Source organism: Channa argus, chromosome 21 (genome assembly GCF_033026475.1).
Source record: "Channa argus isolate prfri chromosome 21, Channa argus male v1.0, whole genome shotgun sequence".
NCBI classification, from domain to species: domain Eukaryota; kingdom Metazoa; phylum Chordata; class Actinopteri; order Anabantiformes; family Channidae; genus Channa; species Channa argus.
The window spans coordinates 8,442,269-8,462,725 of record NC_090217.1 but is presented as its reverse complement, the minus strand read 5'-3'; the positions used below and the strand labels follow the sequence as shown (position 1 = coordinate 8,462,725).

General features: G+C 40.2%; 1 protein-coding gene across 4 annotated transcripts in view; it reads right to left on the bottom strand.

Annotated features, from left to right (window-relative positions):
* Nucleotides 1-7,607, bottom strand: part of atp2b1a (ATPase plasma membrane Ca2+ transporting 1a) — a 36,067-nt gene extending 28,460 nt beyond the window's left edge. For 3 of the 4 annotated variants that reach the window (XM_067490970.1, XM_067490972.1, XM_067490974.1), the window contains exon 1: nucleotides 7,455-7,607. The gene's annotated coding sequence lies outside the window, so the exon portion shown is untranslated. Of the gene's footprint in view, nucleotides 1-7,352; nucleotides 7,371-7,454 lie in introns of those variants that run through there. The other variant, XM_067490971.1, reaches the window with a different exon arrangement.
* Nucleotides 7,608-20,457: the final 12,850 nt, after the last annotated feature.

Below are 20,457 nucleotides of genomic sequence, written 5' to 3'. Positions count from 1 at the left end.
GAACACAATGTTTCAATACAATCACACAGGCTGCAACACAGCAGGTGTTTTAAAGAACTTTGGTGAATGGACAAAGCTTGTCCGTATGTTACGCTTTCAGGTGAAAAGCCATGTTAGACTGTCACCTGCATTGCAGTCATCCTGGATGCAGCCATTTGGTCCATAAACAAAAGCAGCCATGCAAATAAACAGGTACATTTTCCTTGTCTGGAAAAATGCTGCAGTTATCTCTCAGCTTGGGAGGCTCTGCTCACTCTCTGCATTTCTAGCTACAACTCAAAGATCAAAACATGTTTGAGAGAGCACCATTCATATGTCTTAATACCAAACATTACTTCAAACATGCAACTTCAGTCTAACACCCACAAGTCAAAAATATGCCAGAACTTTAAACTGGGACACAGATGCAGAAGGAGAGAAAATTTAGTCTTTATTATTGCTCAGTGCACAAATGAAAGCTTGCAGCTTATTCCATTGAGGTTCTTGGAAACTATTCTGTCACATGTTGAGATTCTATTTGGAGCCATCTGCCATGGAAAACAGGACAGAATTTATTATTTATTGCACAGCATAATTGCAAGTCCGGGTGTATTACTGAGGTGGGAGATCGCAGAAAGCCTGTTTTAAGGAAGAAGTACACGTCTTTGCACCTCTTGTACTGATAACAGATTTAGGGAAATGTCCAATCATTTCTGAATTTTCATGACAACATGTGCATGTCTTACCCATTAACATTATATGGCATCAATTATCATTTTTTCCCATGTTATTTTTCCTAATATCCATAAAAAATTGTGTGGGCAGAGATGCAGTCCAGGTTTTTAAAAAAATCCTCCAAGTAGGACACATACTCTAAGTGAGTTAAAACTCTCTTTGTTTGTCAAATATTAAGACACAAAAATTGAGACGCTCAACTTCTACTGAGTTGTAAATCCACTGTCTTCAGTCAAGCATCATCTCGGTAACCCCCAGTGACTAACAAGTAAGACATCTCTTTCACTTAGCAGCTATTCATCATAGTTAATGTGTCACATTAAATTCAAAATTTTCACAGCTATTATATCTGGTGTTTTTAAAATGTCCTATTTCTTTCATTCAGCCCTTGGTTATTTTAATGTGAATCCACATTTTAGCGATTTATGACAAATTAAACAAACACAAAAAATAATGAATGCATGAAAATGTTGATACTGCTCAAGCATCATGTGCGTGGTTTTTTTGTTTCTATACACAAACACTAGATGCTGATAGTTCACTACTTCCTTATTCTAAGTTTATGTGGCACATTAAAATATTAATAAATACATTTTGAAAAAGCAAAAACAGCATAAGGTCATCCCCCCGGCAACTGCGCCAAAAGTAGTTATTTGAGATTTTTTTTCGAGATTTTTCTAAATTCGATCAAATTAATCAAAATTTTCTTGTAACTAACAATAAAACTGTTTGCCAAATTCCATGTCTCAATTTTTTTGAATTTAGACAGTCAGTGGAACATTCAAAAACATACCGTTTGCAAATGTGTAATTGGCCTCTAGAGGACTTATCTTAACCTTGGGCACCACATGGCCAAAGCACATGTGCAGTAGTCTATAGTAATGAATGTAATTCCCTGCCTTCATGTCTTACTCTATGAACCCTCTCCCACATTCACACACCTTAATCCGGCGAGCAGCAACAACGCCAAGATGAAGGAAGTGCCAACATTTGCTGTGCTGCGACAGTTTCAGGTTGCGGAACAGGTCACATGTCACAACAGTGGAAAATCATTGTGATTGGATCTCCAAGCCAACAGCTGGCATGGTATGGCTGAGTGACAGGGCCTAAGGTTAACTCTTTTCAGACAGCAACGACCAAACGGTAGCTCAGCAGGAATGTGAATATATGCTGATTTCCTCCAAGGACCGGAGACTCACAAGTCACAAATTTCCCCTCTACGCAATCTACTTAAGACTCCTATCACACATTACTTGTGTACTACATCCTACAGCCAGTAGGCTGTTGCAGGTGGGCATAGTGGATACGACAACAGAGGTGGCATCTTAGAAATACACTCATCTTTCTTTCTTTGATAAGGAAACCCTCTGGCAGTTTGTACACCTCTACGTGCCAACAACTCAATACAAGTAGAGGAGAGCAATTCTAGGGATCCCTCTGCGGTGAAGCTGCCTAATGCAAGGGGTGGGTGGTATTTTTAGCTTCCCCCAGACTGCCCCCTCCCCCCGCCGCTAGCCGTTGTTGAACTGGGTCAGGCCATGTAAATGTGGAGGGCACAAAGCAGAGACACCCAGCCCTCCTTGTACTGCATGGCTCACAGCTGAGTGCTACTTCATCCAACAGACTAGAGCCTCTACATGGCTCTCAAATGCTGTCAGGCTGCCAATTCATAAGAACACAGTCAGAGGTGTCACCGTCAACATGCTTTTCAGCTCCAGCTCATCTTGCTTCGTGTATGGACAAACATGTAATGCTCTCTAAAGTGGAAATCAACCATCCAAGCATTTTGACAGGGATTTAAAACTAGGAATTAAATGTTTCATCTATGTGTAGTTGCTGTAAACAAATTAAACAAGCCCAAGTAAAGATCCTATTCAGTCTCTGCATACATAGGTGAAGGTGACTGGATAGAATATCTTTCTAAGAGGAAAAAGTCAAACAAGAAACGGTTACTTGATATCAAAAAAATACAGCTGGTGTGAAACATGGACTTTGAATGCAAACCCAAGGTCAGCATTTATCAAGTTATCAGCATTTAAACATCTTATGAATGCACCATGCAACGTGTCACAAAGTTTAGACTTTCCCAATGTTTCTTCACATCATTACAACTTAAAACCATTGTGAAGATGTCTGTGTAAATAAATTAAGGTCACATGGTGAAATCATTAAATTCCCATTCGCTCAATAATATCAACACACTGCTAAGTGCCGACAGACAGTCCTGCTCTTGGGTTAATTAATGCTGAAAGACTGTTCACAGCATTAAAACTGATTTCTTCTGAAGGACCAAAGGTACTAAAGATATTTTAGACTCCAAATAATAATTAGGTTTGTCCAATTTGTATTATTAAACACATGGTATTGTCAATACCATGAAAAACCCAGAATTTGTCTATATTATTGTAACTCTACTCTGCTGCAACCATTTTGCTTTTAATAATGTAACTGCATGTCTAAATCCTGGCTACTAACATATATTTGCCATTCAGATGTATGAAACCTAAAAGGGATGGTTTCATTTAACCATTAAAGAGTCCTCAGCCTCGATGGGATGGAAAATATTCCAAAATAAAACATCTCTGAATGAGCCACTTTGAAGATGAGAAGCTCTCTGTGTTCTTTGTTATACGTGATTCTAAATAGCAGCTCAGCGGCCTGAGGTCCTGCCGCTGTGCCATTTCCTGCCACAGTATGATGATGCTGTCCTTACTATTTCAATTCCAGGATGCACTAATGTTGAGCATTAAGCACACTTCACCCAAGCAAGTGGTAGGAAATAATTGGCTGGTTTAGGCACATATATATCATGTACAAATTGTTGTTATAGAAAAATACGATTAAGTAAAATAAGTTTGAAATGAATAAGGTTGCTAAGGTTATGTCATGTCCAGGTTGTGTAAGGAGGCCAAAACAAGTACTGTTAATGTGTTTACTTTCTCAAAGACTATGTCATTATACATTTTAGACTGCTTAACATTTCAATGCACATTAGATACCTGTACTAAGAGGGATTCAATCTACCATCCATTATTTCACTCAGTAAAACATTCATTGTATATTCATTGTTATTTAGAGCCCTCTGTAATAACAATTACAAAAACAAATCTCAGTATGTTTTCAGTCTGTAGATGATGAAAAATGTGTTCTGAAGACAAGAAACCAGAGATTTTAAAGGTCTGAATATAATCAGGAATATAAGTGTTATTATTTGATGTCATTTAAATAATGTCACCAAGATGTTTTCATTATTATTCTGGGAAGTTAGATTTTATGAAAACTCGTTGAACATACTAGTATGACAAGATAATCACTGGGCTTTCCCACTCGCAATTAACTTCCACAAAATGTTTGAACGTGAGGATAAGATGACATTAGTGTAATCAGTTACACAGTGTAACCACTTTGACGACAACACTGTATGGTTTTATTACACATATAGATAGATTGATATAGATGTGCGTGTGTATGTGTATATGTGTGTATCTGTAACAGATAGATAGATAGGATATTGGGTTTATATGGAGATTATTTTCCATTCCATACAGATTTGGAAAACACACACAAAAAATGTCTAAATTTTACTTAAAATGGACTTATGTAAAAAATTATTTTTGATATGTGGCATGTCAAACTTCAGAGCCCACAAGCTTTTCAGAAATGCCAGAACTAACATAAATGGCTGGTAGACTGACTTGTAACACAGTTTGAGCTTCTAGCTGTTTTGATGACTAATTCATGATCTTTCGCAGCATGTGTCTTACTATTTTCAGGAGGCTAGATTTCATCCAGTTAGTTTTACCACTTTTTTAGTTCTACCCCCCTTAGTCTCACTACAACTATGAATTTACTGTAAAGCAAATTTAAAGCTAACAAAAAAATAATTTTAGTCACACCTGTGTCATTTTTACTACTATATTGTTAGGGCAGATTTGAATAAACTCCAGTAACCTAAAACCTCGACATGGAATAATGGCACTTGGAATAACCAGAGTTTTACAATCCAGACACAGTAAAAGATAGATAAGCTGAACACCATCATATGTAAATAGTACTGTGAATACGCTGCACTTAATGATACAAAACCAAACTATATTTAGCTTTCCATGCCAGTTTACATGAGGCTCAATGTCACCTTAGATTAATGACCGAGAGTGGCTTGCTCTCCAAAATAATGCTTTCTAGCAGGCAGTTGATACAGTATGTTACTGAGATATAAAGACTGAAAAGAGAACAAACTAGGCTTTATTTTTTATTTTTTCTTCACTTATCGATTCTTAATTATGTTTGTAATTGACTTGAGTACAGACCATGATAAATTATAAGTTAGGGTTGGATTTGACAGGCAAAGGGGCAGAATAAGGTATATTCCATAAACTGCATTACTTTACAGTACATCAGTCAGTGGCTACAGTGAGCTCTAATTTTTTTTAATAGCAAACTATGATGTTAAATTAGTAGAAATCACATACTCTCCCATGTCGTTAGTGAGACAAATGTGTGCTGCACAAAGAAGGAAACTCTGGAGCTGTAGCCTTACAAGCTTGTTGGTCTAAAACTGTAAGTAGCAAAAACAATCCAGCTGTCTCACACAGCCAAGAAGGTCGTGATTTCACCTTTGAGATAGAACCATTTTCCACAACTTTCACAAAACAATAACAACTAACTACTGACTCATATCCTATACCTGGGACAAGCAGGGCTGTTAATTATCAGCATAAAAACTAAAAACGCATGCTACAGCAAAGGAAAAGATAGGATATTTTTGTCATTGTTGAGTGACAGCAACAGTCTGAGTTCAAAGGGCTTAAACACTGCAAGCGATTGTATTACTGATGGTTTAAGTCGATCATTAAACAAACTAAAGCTCTGCATGCTGAGCTACACAGGTGGAATGAAATGCCACCAAATATTTTTTTCTATTTAGTCAGCTTTAGAAAATGAAGACACATCTTTGTAAACTGAAACTGTCTTTTCATCAAACATATACTTTGTAACAAAGTACTCTTCATAACACTTGGCAATGGAGGTGCTTAATTGCCATTATACAGTATTATGTAATATGTCTACAGATAGCTATTTGAGCTAACTGGCACACATTGTGCTATTGACTCATAGTCTATAAACTTTAAACACAAACTAAATATAATGCATTTGGATATTAAAAAAAAATAATAATGCTGCTTGCAAAACACAGTAGGATCACATGCCTTGTACAAACACAGGAAGACAGTGCTGGCTCTGCAGCAAGCCCGGGGCTGTTTAATTGGATAAGAAGTGATCCCTTCAACTAGACACCAAAAGGTGCACAGTGGCTGCACTCTACATTAGTCTGGAAACTTGTAGGTAATGTCAGAGAGCGAGAAACTATGTTACATTGTCCATCAAGGTCAAGAGCGTAACGTTATAATGTACATGCAAGTAGCTGCTTAGGAAACACGAGCTCCATTACCGTTATAAGGTAACCGGTATGGTAATTCAAAGCGGAACACTGCGTTCACGGATTTGCCCGACAGTGCTACTCATCCCATTGAAAAGCGTTACAGAATGCGCTAATAAAACTGTCAGGTTCCCTCTATTACATTTTGGTGTGAATTAATAAGACAGAAGCGGTGCGGAATAGCAGATGTGTCCTCTGAGCTTGTGATTGGGGCTTGGTTGAAATTCACCAGGTTCATGCAAGGGAACGAAAAGAGATTTATTTTTTATTTGTTTTAACTAGGGTTAGGGTAAGGTAACAGAAACGGATTAACGCAAGTCGACACAACACCGGCTAGTTTAATAAAATTCGCCGAATGTATGTTTCATTGTGGGCTGCATGGGAGACGCTACGGGACATCACTGAACACGCGTCCAACTACATATTTACTTGATCCCACACTGTGGTGACAGACAGACGACAAAATTACTTCCATGTCGATTTCTGGGTGCTTTCTCGAGATCCTCGAAGGGTCCGTGAGGAACCGCAGCTTAGAGTCCCCGCTCGGAGATTACCTACCGTTACCGCCTCGGGCCGGTTGACAGGAACTCTAACTGTTCCCACTAACGTTAGCGCACTGACAGTGTCCGACAACGTGAAACGGACTGAATGACAAGTCCTAAAACGCACCGCGATGCAACCCTGGGATCTGCACCATAGGATTAAAAACAGGCAAGGCTGTCAGGTTGATAACAGAGGTCCATATATCCCGTGCTGAGCGTCCTTTCACGTGCAGACTCGATACGGTGGGACTCAGCGTCCTGACGCCTGTGTGCTGTCCACGAGACGGTAGCGTGTGTAGTCCATGTTAAAAACAACGGTGCAGGCTAGCGTCCAGTGTTAGCCAACTAGCTCGCAGGCGTTAGCTTATGCTGAATGTAAAGAAGCCCAATACACAAAAGCTACTTTGACAAACTGACAAGCCGAAAAACTTAGCCCAGGGCATTGCACCGGTCTGAATAATGTGAGCATAAACAAAGAAAATCCGGCAGCATCCTTGTTGACCTGGGTTGGAAAACAGGACGCCCAGTGTCACCATCTATACCAAGATATACTGGAAGCTAACAATGTTAGCTTGGTATAAAAGCTAACTACCCAGAGCAGCAACCCACCAGTGGCTGGCCCTCGTTTATCACTGCACAAAAAACAAAGACTTAACTGCTCAGAGTTTGCTATGCAGCGTCTACAGCACATGGAAGCAGCCCATCTCTTGCGACATTCTGTCGCGCTACCACAGCATATTTTTAACCAAAATACTTACTCCGTTCTCTGAAGAGCGCCCCGGGTCCCTTCCTCTCTTTAACTCCCCCTCAGTCTCACCAAAGACTAGACTCTCTCCCCTGATCTGAGGTAAAATCCCGCCCACCGCGCTGTCACAACCACAACCGAGCTCTCCCAACTCAACTGTCAAGATAGTTCCCATCCCACTGGACCGCATTAAAAAAAACAAAGCGCACTAGACCGGAAACCACAGGGCACATGCGCACAGCTGTGCCATCTAAATAATACTCAACAGCCAATGTACCCAGTGATACCGCATTCATTCATGGAGCAGGTGCTGACCAAGACCACATGCCTATACGAAGACTGTAAGGAACCCACACGATACTGGACACAGCGTGGGACACAACAGCCCACATGTCAAATTGTTCAGATTCTGTAACGTATGTAAGAAAGAAGGTATGACGAAGGCGGAAGTGTGCTGAGGCGAATCATCTCGCCTTGGTCAGTTCCCTTCTGTCACAACATCGCTGGGGACGTGTGATGCACGTCAAAAGGAGGATGGGTACGGGCCACTGATGTGGATTCTCATTGGCTTAGCCAGCATATCAGTCGCCTATGGAAACTGTTACGTCATGATCTCCTCGTACTCCCTCTTTGCTCCCTTGTCTCTTTATAATAACAGGATTATTCAACAGTTCCCCTATCAGATGATGCAGCCTGTAAAAAGGACGCACTGAAAACCGACTTCTTCATCGTGTCCGCTGTTTGAAATGCACTTAAGCTACGCTCTTCCCTAGGCGCCTAATTAAACCTGACGTCATTCTTTCCATGACGTAGCGCATTTTTTCTTTTTCTCTTCGGATTCAATGCCTGTATTCTTTGCTATCCTGAACTCCTGTTGAGAAGGAGTTACACACTTAACAATCACCCTCTATGTTCTTAGTCAGTGAAATGCAATAAAGTACTTTGCATTAAAATGTAAGCAGAAGTCTAGCTCTGCATTTTCCTTTCCCCTAGATATATTTATGCTGCACAAAGTGCACATTGATAATAGATTACAAATAGAAAAAATATTAAATATGTGCTTAAGCACTTTTCAGTCAAGGTGAAAAATTCTCTCTCTCTCTCTCTTTCTTTTTTGACCAAAAAAGTCTTATGACTACGTGATGGACCCCAGGTGAAAAAGGCAAGCTAGTGGTAGATGATAAACAGAAAACAACCCTGGTTGAGGTCAAACCTCAGTGCAATACACCTGCTGTCTCAACACACTGGGATTTATCATTAACACAACATCCCTCAGTAAACAGAAGCATTTACCTCTTCTCATCTGTGAATGGGAAAAGCTCAACATGTTTACATCTGTGTGGATTCTCAAACTTGGAAAATGTTTCAGGGAAAAGCTATTTGAAAAGTAAGAGGACGAAACTGAAACAGACACGGGAAAGAAAAATTTAGGTTCCTTGGGTTGACTTGTGCAAACTTTTGGTCTTCTGTCTATGTGATTCGACTGAAAAACAAAGAGGAACAATCAGCCAAGATGCATACATATAATTAAAAAATAATGGATAGACATCACCTCCTATCACATCTAATGGGTACTTCTTTTACTGTGAACAACATGCCCACAAGAAAATAGATATTTTAGCCTGTATTTTGTAATCTAATCTAATTTTTTGTTCTGATTTATTGTCCTAAGAAAAATATTCAAGATTTGACATAAATACTAAGTAGAATTGTGATCAGTGTTTACAAAAGCAGCTATCGATTAGATTCAATCGGTTATGTCTGGGTGTCAGCCATGCTACTCCACCCCCCCAACAGACACGCCCTTCACACTTTTTTTTAAGCTGTCAGTTTTCATAATCTAAAACTTCAGATGAACAGCAGACCATCACTGCTGATGTTTTTCCTGTACATTCAAGAGTACCACAAGCCTACTGTGAGCTATTTGGCAGACAGGCTTGGCTGCACAGGACTACAACCCCTGTAGTGCTGATGTTGAGACAAGACTTATTTTTACGTCTGCCATTTTTCCAGTTTGCTCTCGGTGGTTTTGGTGGCTTCCTGATTGGCAGCCTGCAGTATTTTGTGTTTGGCAAACCCTGAACAGATGTCCCTCAAATGTGACACTGTTGCCGCCCATTTCTCTGTCTTTCTCTACTTATCTTTGTGCATCGGTCTGTGTATCTTCCCCCCCTAACGTCTGCAGATGCTGCAGAAAGCAGAGCACAAACAAGAATCTAATGCTAAGAATGCAAGCATAGACTCAAATTCTCAGAAAATTATTGTCAGGTCATGAATTTAAATAACTTAGAACAGTATAATATCTAACAAGTACAGCAGATTAGATGACTTGAAAAGCAGGAAAGTCATAGATTTACATATCATATTGTTAAAGGAATAGTCTGGCTTTTGAGAGAACACACACATTTGCTTTCCAGCAAAGCTTAGAAAAAGTGTAGAAACATAGGAAATTTAGGGAGGTCATTTCAAGTGTCAAGAGTGAACAAGCCCTGAGTAATAGTGCAGGTTAAAGTTCTCTCTGTAGCTGCTGTTTGTACACAGCTGATGATTGATTTCTGAGGCAAGATACCCATTCTTTGTTTCTGTAATTCCAGATAGAAGTGATACCTTTTTACTTTAGTGACCCTGTCTTTTCAAATGGAAAAGTCTCACTCTCCCAGTTACTCATTCAATAATATCAAGAATTTAAGGTCATAAATGTAATATTTTAGCAAAACAAACTTCTTCTATTTGATCAAGTAGCTCCTAAAAATATATTGTATTACATTATAGATCTGTAATTTCAGTGCAACACAAACTGTTAAAAGAAAGTATCTCGCTACTGTTTCTTTATCTAAACATGACAGACAGACTGGAATTCTGTCTTGCGTTATCAGAGCCTGTTTGTTCACTTGAAGCCACTTAATCTCTACTTCAATCCATTTAAACACTTTGGAACTCCACAAGTGAGCAAGATGATGAAACCCCCACACAAAGGGCTTATTTGCTGTATACACAACAATCTGAGAGCTGTTTGGTCTTTTGACTTGTTGATGGAGACAGTGCATTATTTAATCCTCAAAATAAAAAGACTACATATATCTAAAAACCAAGAGCGGAGCAGTAATCTCAGAAGATGAACTTCAATTAATCCTGATGCTTTATTCAAAAGGAAATTACATCCTAGCAAATACTCAAACGTTCACAGAGCCATAGCCTTACTGAGAGTTTTTAAATAGGGAAGACTTGTAATTTTCCTTCACAGCTCTTGCTGTTGACTCAGTTTCTTGGTGGAAATTTGTCACATGCTCCCAAGCACCTTGTGAACTACAGTTAATGTCAAGTGTCATTAGCCTTTATGCATGCTAATGTGTTGTTCATGCTGTCTGAGTAAGCATTAATGATGAAGCACGCTAAAACTCCCCCAAAAGAGGATGTTGCCTTTAGGGTAATGTTTTGGTTTTTTGCACTGATTTAAAAACACATTTGACTAATTTTTTCTAAGAAAATTCAAACAGTTCTGCAAAAGTGTTGCCACATTGGAGCATTTATTGAGAATACACAAGAATACACAAGAAAGAAGCTGTGATTGTGTGTGCTCATCCCAACATAGAACTTTAATTATTGGGATAGAGCTTTACACACCATGAGAAAAGATAGCTTGACAAATAATTGCAGGTTTAGTGGAGGTTCACTGTCTAGCAACTGGCATAGTTTGACTGTGTCGGGTGATCTAACCAAGAGAGGAACTTAGTTGCAGACTCTGCATCTTATCACAGTTTTTAGATAACAAACTGCTGTGAGCTGATTAGGTAACAGTGCACTATGGAGAAGCCGAAGGGAATGGAAAAAAAAAATCACTACACAGAGAATTTATTGATTATTTCGAAAACATTTCTTTTAATATACATGCAATGTGACGGTGGTGGAAATGGAACGACAACGATCATGTGCCTCTCGAGACGAGGCAAGTGGAAAACATGAAGATGTCTAATTACACAAGCAGGTCCGCAACAGTGAAGACACACTGTATGAATATTGCTTCCTTTGGTTAACTGATCTTTCTACACCACTTTGTTTCTTGAACAGACGTTGGATTTTTCCACTGGCTCAGCACTTTGGCATAGAGTTAGCCGTGGAGAGGGGCTTCCTTCTTTTGAAGAGGAAGAGGAAAAATTGTTGCATACTTTACAGATCTGCTGATCGAGGTTGATGATGTGTGAGAATTTTCCCATTGCAAAGTAATCAAAAGTCCAGATGTGAACAGTCCTTTGGTTCAATTTCTTGGTTTAGAGAGTGTATCATCTCACTGGACGTAGAGATACAATACCATTAGACATTTATACCTTTTGTTCAAGCAGGGCAGTAGCTACTTTATATTAAGGGTTTCACATTCTAATAACTAACCTTCCTTATAGCCTAGCGCAAATACTGCAATCACATATTCCCCAAAACCTACTAGAGTCACAACAATGGTTTATGTCTGCTGGAGGAGTCTCAAATTATACAATTAACAGGCACACAATGCTGACTGGCAAAACAACTGGAGGCATGCAAAATATACCTGTGACGGAGGTAAACATGTAAGAGGAGAGCTGAAGTGAGACCCTGTGATGCATTCTCACACACAGTGAACCCTTGTTTGAAAGAAAAGCTGAGAAAGAGGTGGTGGTGGCAAGGACGGGATCTATCACAACTACGCCGCTTGCCCTCGGCTTGTGCATGTTTGTGTTTCCAACTGCTCCTAGAATTTATTGCAGGCACCGGGGAGGGCAGCCACAAAGAGGTGAATGTCCTGCAGGATAAAGGCCCGAGTTGTTGGGAAAAAAGTGAGTGAAGATAAACACAGAAAGGAGAAACAGGTTGTAGAAAAGGAAGGGAAAGGCGAAGGCAGACAAGGAGTTATTGTGAAAGGCAAAGAGTCAGCAGATACAGCAAGAGTGAAGTGGAAATAGAAATGGTTAAACAAAAGCTGTGTGTGAATGTGTGTGTGTGTATGCAAGGAATGAGACAGTGGTCTTACTCAGCCCTGAGCCAGCAGCACTGAGATTATCTGACTAAGTTTCCATTTGCAAACAATAATTCAACTCAAGTGCTCATTGAGGCCAGATTTTGTCAGGACAGCGACCCACCCAGCCCGACATGTGGGTGTGTGTGAGTGGGAAAGACTGTGTATGGTTACTGTATGCCATCACCATATCAACCTGTGTGTGTGAAGACGTTGAAGAGCCACAGAAGGGTGCTGACGGCGGCAATGTCACTGCCCTCCAGGACATGCTTTCCATGGTCTGTTTTCCGTTGATATCTGTTATATTTACATTTGGCTTGGCAAGTGGAGGAGCTGGAAAGTGTATTTCATTCAGGCCAGTGAACATTTACATGTCATAAAATGTAGGGCATATAAACAGTCTTGATTCAATTACCGCCAAGGCAGAGAAACCACCTGAGATTCCACATTTAGACACAGTGCAACGCTCATGGAAAACATTGCCATTAGAATCCAACAGGAATTAAAGTGGAAAACAAAACACAGAAGGAAAAAAAACATTGTGGACTCAAACACTGGCTCTGTATGTTTCGGTGTTCAAAACAAATTTGATGATAATGATGTACACATGAAAAGAAATGGCAACAGTTGGAGCTGTTCAGACATGATGCACTGACAAAAGGGACAAATTACAGAAGAGAGGGAGCTTGTGTGTAGCTAGAGGGAGAGGGCTAGTTAGCTTTCTGGCAGAGGTGACTTTGGGTAAATTAGTGGCAACAGGCAGTAATTAAGAATCGTTTTAACTGTGTTTAGTTGTTCAGTTAGGCGTGGAGCCCATCAGCCGTATAAATCTGCTGTTCACTTCCCCCAAAGTCTGTGAGTGCCACCACAGACCAGGCAAAACAATTAATGACAACTTAATTACAGAGACACATCAGTTTTTTTTTTTAAAACCACAGAATGTGCAGAGAGCTGTGGAAGGGGCACAATAAAAGTGCTTGCATCAACAGCCAGTGCAGAGCTTGTGCAGTGTCCAAAGCAGAGTGGCACAGGGTGGGCACAGATAGAGGTTAAGAGGAGTAGAGCCAATGGGAACTCAGCGCCCTTTACACCCCATTTTGTTTGTTTCACATGGCGGCTTTTCCCTTGGGAGAGACCGAAGGCATAGCGAGTAGGAGAGGACCTGTGTTTCTTGGGGCAAAAGAATCTTAGAGCATGCATGTGTGCACATACACACACACACACAAACCTTGCTTTGCAGCACAGAGTGGCCTTGATCTTCTTATCTATAAGAAGGAGAGTATATGGACTTGTGTGTGTCAGGAGGGGGGGAGGTTAAAGGTTTCTCAGAGACAGAGTGAAACAAATCAACTGTATCTTCAAAAGAACAGGTCAAACATGATGCTTCATTACACTATAAATTAATATTCTGTTTACACCGTATACATTATATGGTCAATTATAAATTAAAAAAATATACATATCCCTCTTATTTATCTATGGTATATATGAACCTACAACAAGCAGCTGGATAGCTCAACTGAAAGACTGGAAACAGTAAGCAACGGCTGTACCAGCACCACTAAAGACCAATAAATTCTCTGATTGATCCGACAGTTCTTCAGTGCTACAGTTCCTTTGAGAGTGTTGGCATTTGTTATGTGCTGGTTTGCACATGCTGAAGAGACAACTCATCGCCCTGTGAATTCACAGGGCGATGATATGTCTCTTCAGGTAAATTAATACAACAGTACTGGTGTCACTGCAAGAGTTGAAAGAAAATGTGTGGACAACAATCCATGAAGAAGGAACTAATTTTCCTCATAGGGGTCTAGGACTTTGGAAACTTCTGCTTTACTTTTAAATTTAATTGCAGAAAAGCAGACCAATGTGACATGTAAATGAGTAAAATCATAGCCCTGCCTAGTTACCAAATTGTGACCAACCCTGTAATTACATGTCATCATTACCACTGGCAAACCCCTTTACCCCGATTTAGAGCGAGGGTGAGAGGGAGGCAGATCCACCATGATCCTACCATAGCAGATGGATATGTCAGATATGTCTACTTGGGCTTATGGAGATGCTTAGTGGTAAATGTAATGACCTGTGTGTGTGTGTGTGTTTGTGTCTGTTTGTATACCCTTCATTCCACTGTTCCAATTACCCAGGGTCTGTCTGGGGAAAACTCAGTCACTTTGCTGTAACAGACAGTGTCCAGTTCTAAGTCTATTGCTGGTTGATAGACCAGAGAAAAGGAAGTTTTGGCAGTTTGTTTACTTAGTTTTTTAAAATGACAAATTGCCAACTATTATGGCTGCAGTGATGATAGGGTGTAGAAATTGCTTTAAACTGTGGCCATCTCCTGAAGCACTGGCAGCTGCATGACTAATATGTAAACATATGTGTGAAATTTGATGGTTTCAGCTTTGTGGCTTGGATGAGGATTACTCCTCTCTAAAAAGCCCCCACAAAAGGCAGCTAAAGAAAAATCTCTGCTCTTTCAAACTCAAATCAGTTGTCTTGATGGTGGTGGCCTGGTTCATTGCAAATCAGGAAGTTAGTTTGGTCTACTTAAGTTTTAAAAGAACACAATGTGCCCTGCAATTCAATTACAGCACACATTGACAAGGTTCAACAAGGCTGTGGCTCAATTATTCTGAGCTGAACACACGTGATGCCGATGAGTCACTTGAAAAAGCAGTTGATCCTTTACCACTTTCCATTTGCTGTTTGTTAATTACAAACTTTCTAGGATATAGGCACAGATGACCTTTTTGGTAGACTGCTCTGGTTTTCTTTTATCCATCCGTTACAGAAATGTTAGCTTTGATTACTTTTGAGTTGCATAATTCACATCCAACCCATATTCAGTTAGTGTAGTTTTTCCATGAGTCTCCTCTCTCTTGTCCTTCAGTCTTCCATCTCCGCCAAAGTCACAAGCTTCAGCTGCTGCTAATGGAAACTTTCCTCCCTGTTAGTGTGTCATATAAAGGGCAAGGCAGGAGTTTCCAATGCTGTGACTGTAAAAAAAAAAAAAACCTTCCCTGGTGTGGTGCATCAGAAGCCTAGAGAAATGAGGACATGTTCGTCGACACTCTTTCGGTGGGTTTGGTGTTTTGACCTACAGAAAGGCAAGGGTTTGTGTGTAGATGTGTGTGTACAATGTTTGAAGAAGAAGTGTTTGAGCTCTACATGGCTTCAGAACATGTTGTCAGAAGGGCTTTTTTCCTCCTACATGCAACAACTTCAGTACACCTCATTTTACTAATGAGTGACACAGTGGCACAAGTAAAAAATTCAAATTGCATCTGTGTGGCTCACGTTCAGACACAGAGCATTGAGGTTGCACTCTATCATCGTACCTCTTCTTGGTATTGTTAAATGTCGGCCGGTGCAGTTTATCCATTAGCCTCGTCTATGTAAAATTCCACTCAGATCTCCAGTATGTGAGAAACCATAGAAACAGGCTGGCCTTTGTTTCTTGTGCTCGGGAACTGTCCTGTGAGCTGAACTGAGTAATACTGCTGTGGCAGATGACTGGCCCACTCACACACATTTAGTGTTGCAGAAAAAAAAATTTGGGTGAAAAATTACATTAATAAAAGGTGTGACATTTTGAAGGGCTGAACATGATTTTTCATCAACTCTTCTTTCTGATAAACTCACACAGAGACTCTTTGTACCAGTCACAATCATGAATTGTGAGGTTTTGGAATAGATGCAACTTTATGAGAAAAACTTTGTTGATTGATGATTCTGTCCTGTAACCAAAATGCATAGCAAGTTCTCAAACAGCTTAAAAAGATTTGGTCAGCATTTTCGAACACTGGCTCACTTTCTTTTTGAGAGTTGGAATAAAAGATCGATGCAACTCTCACATCTGCACTGTCTCTAAAATATTGTAGAGTAAAATTAATAAATGACAATGAGAAAACCAAATGCTTTAATTTTGAAAGTGCTTGATATAGAATTTCAGTTGAACTGTAGTTTGAAGCCACCTTATGTATACTTGTGTTGTGTCTGTGCTAGATGACTGTGGTTTTCAGCGGCGTTACGGAGCCCACGCAGTGGTTTTTACTACAGAATTGCATCCGTTTTTATAAAGCAGTGCTGCCCGAGGGCACAACTGTTGGCTTTTGACCTTGTCTCCTGTAGAGATTCATCTGGATTCATTGAATGTTTCAACTATATTTTATACAGCAGATGTTAAAATTCCCAAGTTTCTAAATTTTACTTTGAGGAGAGTAAGGCATTGAACATACATTTTTTAACAGAGTGATCTACTTTCCCCAATCCTATTGAAAGACTCTGCTTCTTTGTGATGCTCTTTGATACTGACCAGTTGCAAGTAAACCTTGTTAGTTAAGATGTGCCTCCAACATCTGGTTTTTATTAGTACACAACTTTTACAGTCTTTTGTTGATCCCGTCCCCATGATGTGTTTAGATGTGTTGCTGGCATTAAATATGCTACAAAGCACACATTATCAAATGTATACGTTGTCTTTAAAAAAATAATTTCAAATTATTCACAAATTTACATTTTACATAAAGTTTTGTGTAAATGGGGTTAGTTCCGTAGATATTTTTTTGGGAAATATGCTTATTAGAGTGACCAGACAACACAAAGCCTAGTTGGAGTGTTCTGCATGTAGCCTATTTGAGGGCTAGCCTACTTTCGGCTCCAATAGCCCAGTTAGAAAACACCCAGAAGAGTCAGTCTCTCCATGAGAACAGGGTCCAAGTAAGTAATGGCAACTCTGAGCAAACGCTGGAGTCTCTTTTGCCCTAAAATAAAGAGGTAAAATTGGCCAGATTTGTCACATGGAGCCCTAACTGGGATGGGATATATTTTACTAATATTTCAGGCATCTGACAACTTTATGCATAGTGACTTACAGGATCTTGCTTAAGGACACCTTGGCAAAACACATGGCTGTTAATGAGCACTGACTGTACTTGTAGCTATAACCTTGTGAATGAGTGGGACGTTACTGCATAATAAGAATTTTGTGTCAGTCTGACCTCGTATGTTCCTTCACACACTAATAACCATACCATAGCTCTTCTACACTCAAGCTAAAATATCCAATAGGACACTAAAATAAGTTCTTTTACAAGGCTGTGTTGTATGTATGTAAGACACGAGTTACATTAGAAAGCATAGCGATATATACACAATATATATGAATTCTGATATTTATCTGTCATGATTAAAATATCAGACCTGCATTATAGTATTTTCCACTCTCCTTTAATAACAGCACATCTAGCTGTTCTTAAGGTCTAGTTGGCAAACATTAGCCAAGACTGTTGATGTGCTCCAGGCTGGAACGAAACATGGGTTCTTTCCAGTTTACTTCCCAATGTCAAACAAGTGCCTCTTGACTGTCAAATGCAGGGGAGCAGTGACTAAATACATTCCCCAGAGCAGCAGCATCAAGGAACTCCTTGCTATAAAAGGGAAAAAAGACAGAGAGGAGACTGGCGAGAGGTTGCAAGTCATCATTAGTGTTATTATCTGGAACCTAATGTTGGATGCGCTGCAACCAGGAGCACTGCCAGTTTTAGTAGATACTAATTGTTATCATTAGGGACGGACTGTTTGCTTAAGGTAAAAACTGTGTTTTTAACAGATAGCGAGTAAGCAAGCAGGACAAAAAAAGTGTGAGGCATGTTTCGGGAGTTTTCAATCATCATTATCATCGCATACTTTCCCTTCTTTTGTATGTCTTATCGTCTTATCCTGTGGAATTGCCATTTTGCGTCATTTCAGCCATCCACTTCCTTCCTCTTGTTTTATGTCTTACTTATCCTGTCTTTCCTCTATTTCCCCGAGATGTTGTCCCTGCTCTCCGTTTATGCAGGTCACAGGCCAGAGAGATGATAAAGAAGCTCCAGGGTGATGGAGAATTCTGGCAGGGTGGCAGCGTTAAGGATGGAAGCGGGGAGCATTGGGAGAGTCGGTTCCAGACCCATGTGGCATTGTACCTGCTCATCCATTATAGATGAAGGTCAGCAATAATGGATGAGGCTCGTAAGTAACCTGAGGATGTGGTGGGACATGGAGACTGGGTTTAGGCCTTAGCCTCCTTTTCCTCCTCCTTCTACTTCTCTTTTGTCTTTCTCAGAAAACACGGAACATGATGCTTACCCAGACACGGATGCATTGAAAACAAACATGGGGGCACTCAAATAAATCCATATTATCACTCCTCCAAACAAGCTGGCTAGGGATACATTTATGAGGGAAGACGAGGGGGAAGGCCCATGCTCTCACACTCTAGTAGGACAAAATCTTTCATCTCAAACAGTAGCGGTGAAACTTTATTAATTTATAATCTAATTTGTTTATGTACATATTTATTAATTGTTCTCTAAAATAAAATGTAGACATTCATTTGAATCACATGCTTCTGCTTCATATTGTAAAAGCCTCTGTAATTCTGTCATTGTGGGAAAAGTGAAATGAATTAAAGGGGCATGCCACCAATTTTAAACAGAAGGTTTAGCTAAGTTGCCATAAGCAACTCCTTGAGTTGTATAAGGTCATCTGTGACTCTGGAGGGAGCCTGGTCAAAAGTGCAAAAATAGCCCTGATGATGTCATGATCATCGTGTGGATGCACTCTCTCCACAGCATTCCACGTGTTTGAACTCACGCGATTTGCACAGCATGTGCTGGGCTGTGTTTGCAATACACTGGTTGTCTCACCATCAGCCTTTTCAAAGGAGCTGAAAAAAAGAAGGTCCTACTTCCTAGTTGTGATTTACTTCCGTGATCAATTAGCTAATCCGGAAAAAGAGCCAAGCAATAGCTTGTTTCAAACACTGAGTAGCATGAAACAGGGACTCTACTCAGCAGGAGTTTTCACTAACTTCTGCAAGCAGCGTGAAGCGGCCCTTAGGCAGTGAGAGTGTAAAGTCATGTCTACAAAGAAAGCGTAGCAGCACGGACAGCCATGCGTGATCCTGGCGTGAGATTCACGTTTGTGTCTATATCAGGCAAATGTTCACTCACGCATTGTAAAATGCTTTGTTTGGAATGAGAACTGAGGGGAAAACTATTGTTCAAAACTCAGAACAACAAAGGTGTTACCATTAGCTAAGATATCTTTATCTTTTATCTGTTTGATCATTCAACTGTGGTTCAAATAAATTTGAGAATATGCACATCCAGATCTCATAATGTAAAGCACAAGCTGATGCATCAGCCAGATAACGTAAACACAGCTGATACGTTGTTTGTGTACACACAGCGTATAAGACACTACTCAGTTACACAATGAAAATTGTGGGGTCCAGCATTTTGGTCCAGCATTTAGCCCTTACAAGGGACTAGTCACAGCAATAAATGCTGATCCCTGGGGAAAATGCTGACACCTATCCACCGCTACCTTAACTCCACCAGTTGGATTTATTGTTTTGGCTGATCTGTGTGTTGCTTTCTGCCTGCCATTTTTTATTTTTTTTTTAAATCTATCTCTTGTGAGTCCCAGACTTACTAAAATAAAGTCTGGACTACCCCTTTAAAGGTAGCATTGATTTCAGCTAATTCACTGTTTATAACTTGAGCTGTGTGGGATGAATCAGGCAGTGATCCAACAGCTAAGTATTAACTATCTGTGATGAGATCTTTGAGTCAGCTGGCCCCCTACAAAAGGAACACTGTACCCAAACAGCTGCCACTGCCCACACCAGACCATAGCTTACCGCAGTCACTTGAAATTCAATACAGCTTGGCCCATCCCACCTTACAGTAGAAATCAATGACCAGCACTTTTGACAGGCAACACTGCTGTCAGCTAAGTAGATGGTGACAGATGGGAAGCGGGGATGGCTTTGTCAGTGTGTGTTTTTGTGTGGGATGGACGGTGGGTGAGGGACTAGTTAACTAGTGAGGCTCATCCTCAGTCACATTGACAATGGCATGCTTAGTCACACACCTGATGGACTGTGAGAAAGAGAATGTGCGTTTCTGCACGCAAGCAAGAGATGGTGTGTTTCAGAGGGCAACTGACTCATGACTGCACCAAGGATGCGATCCCA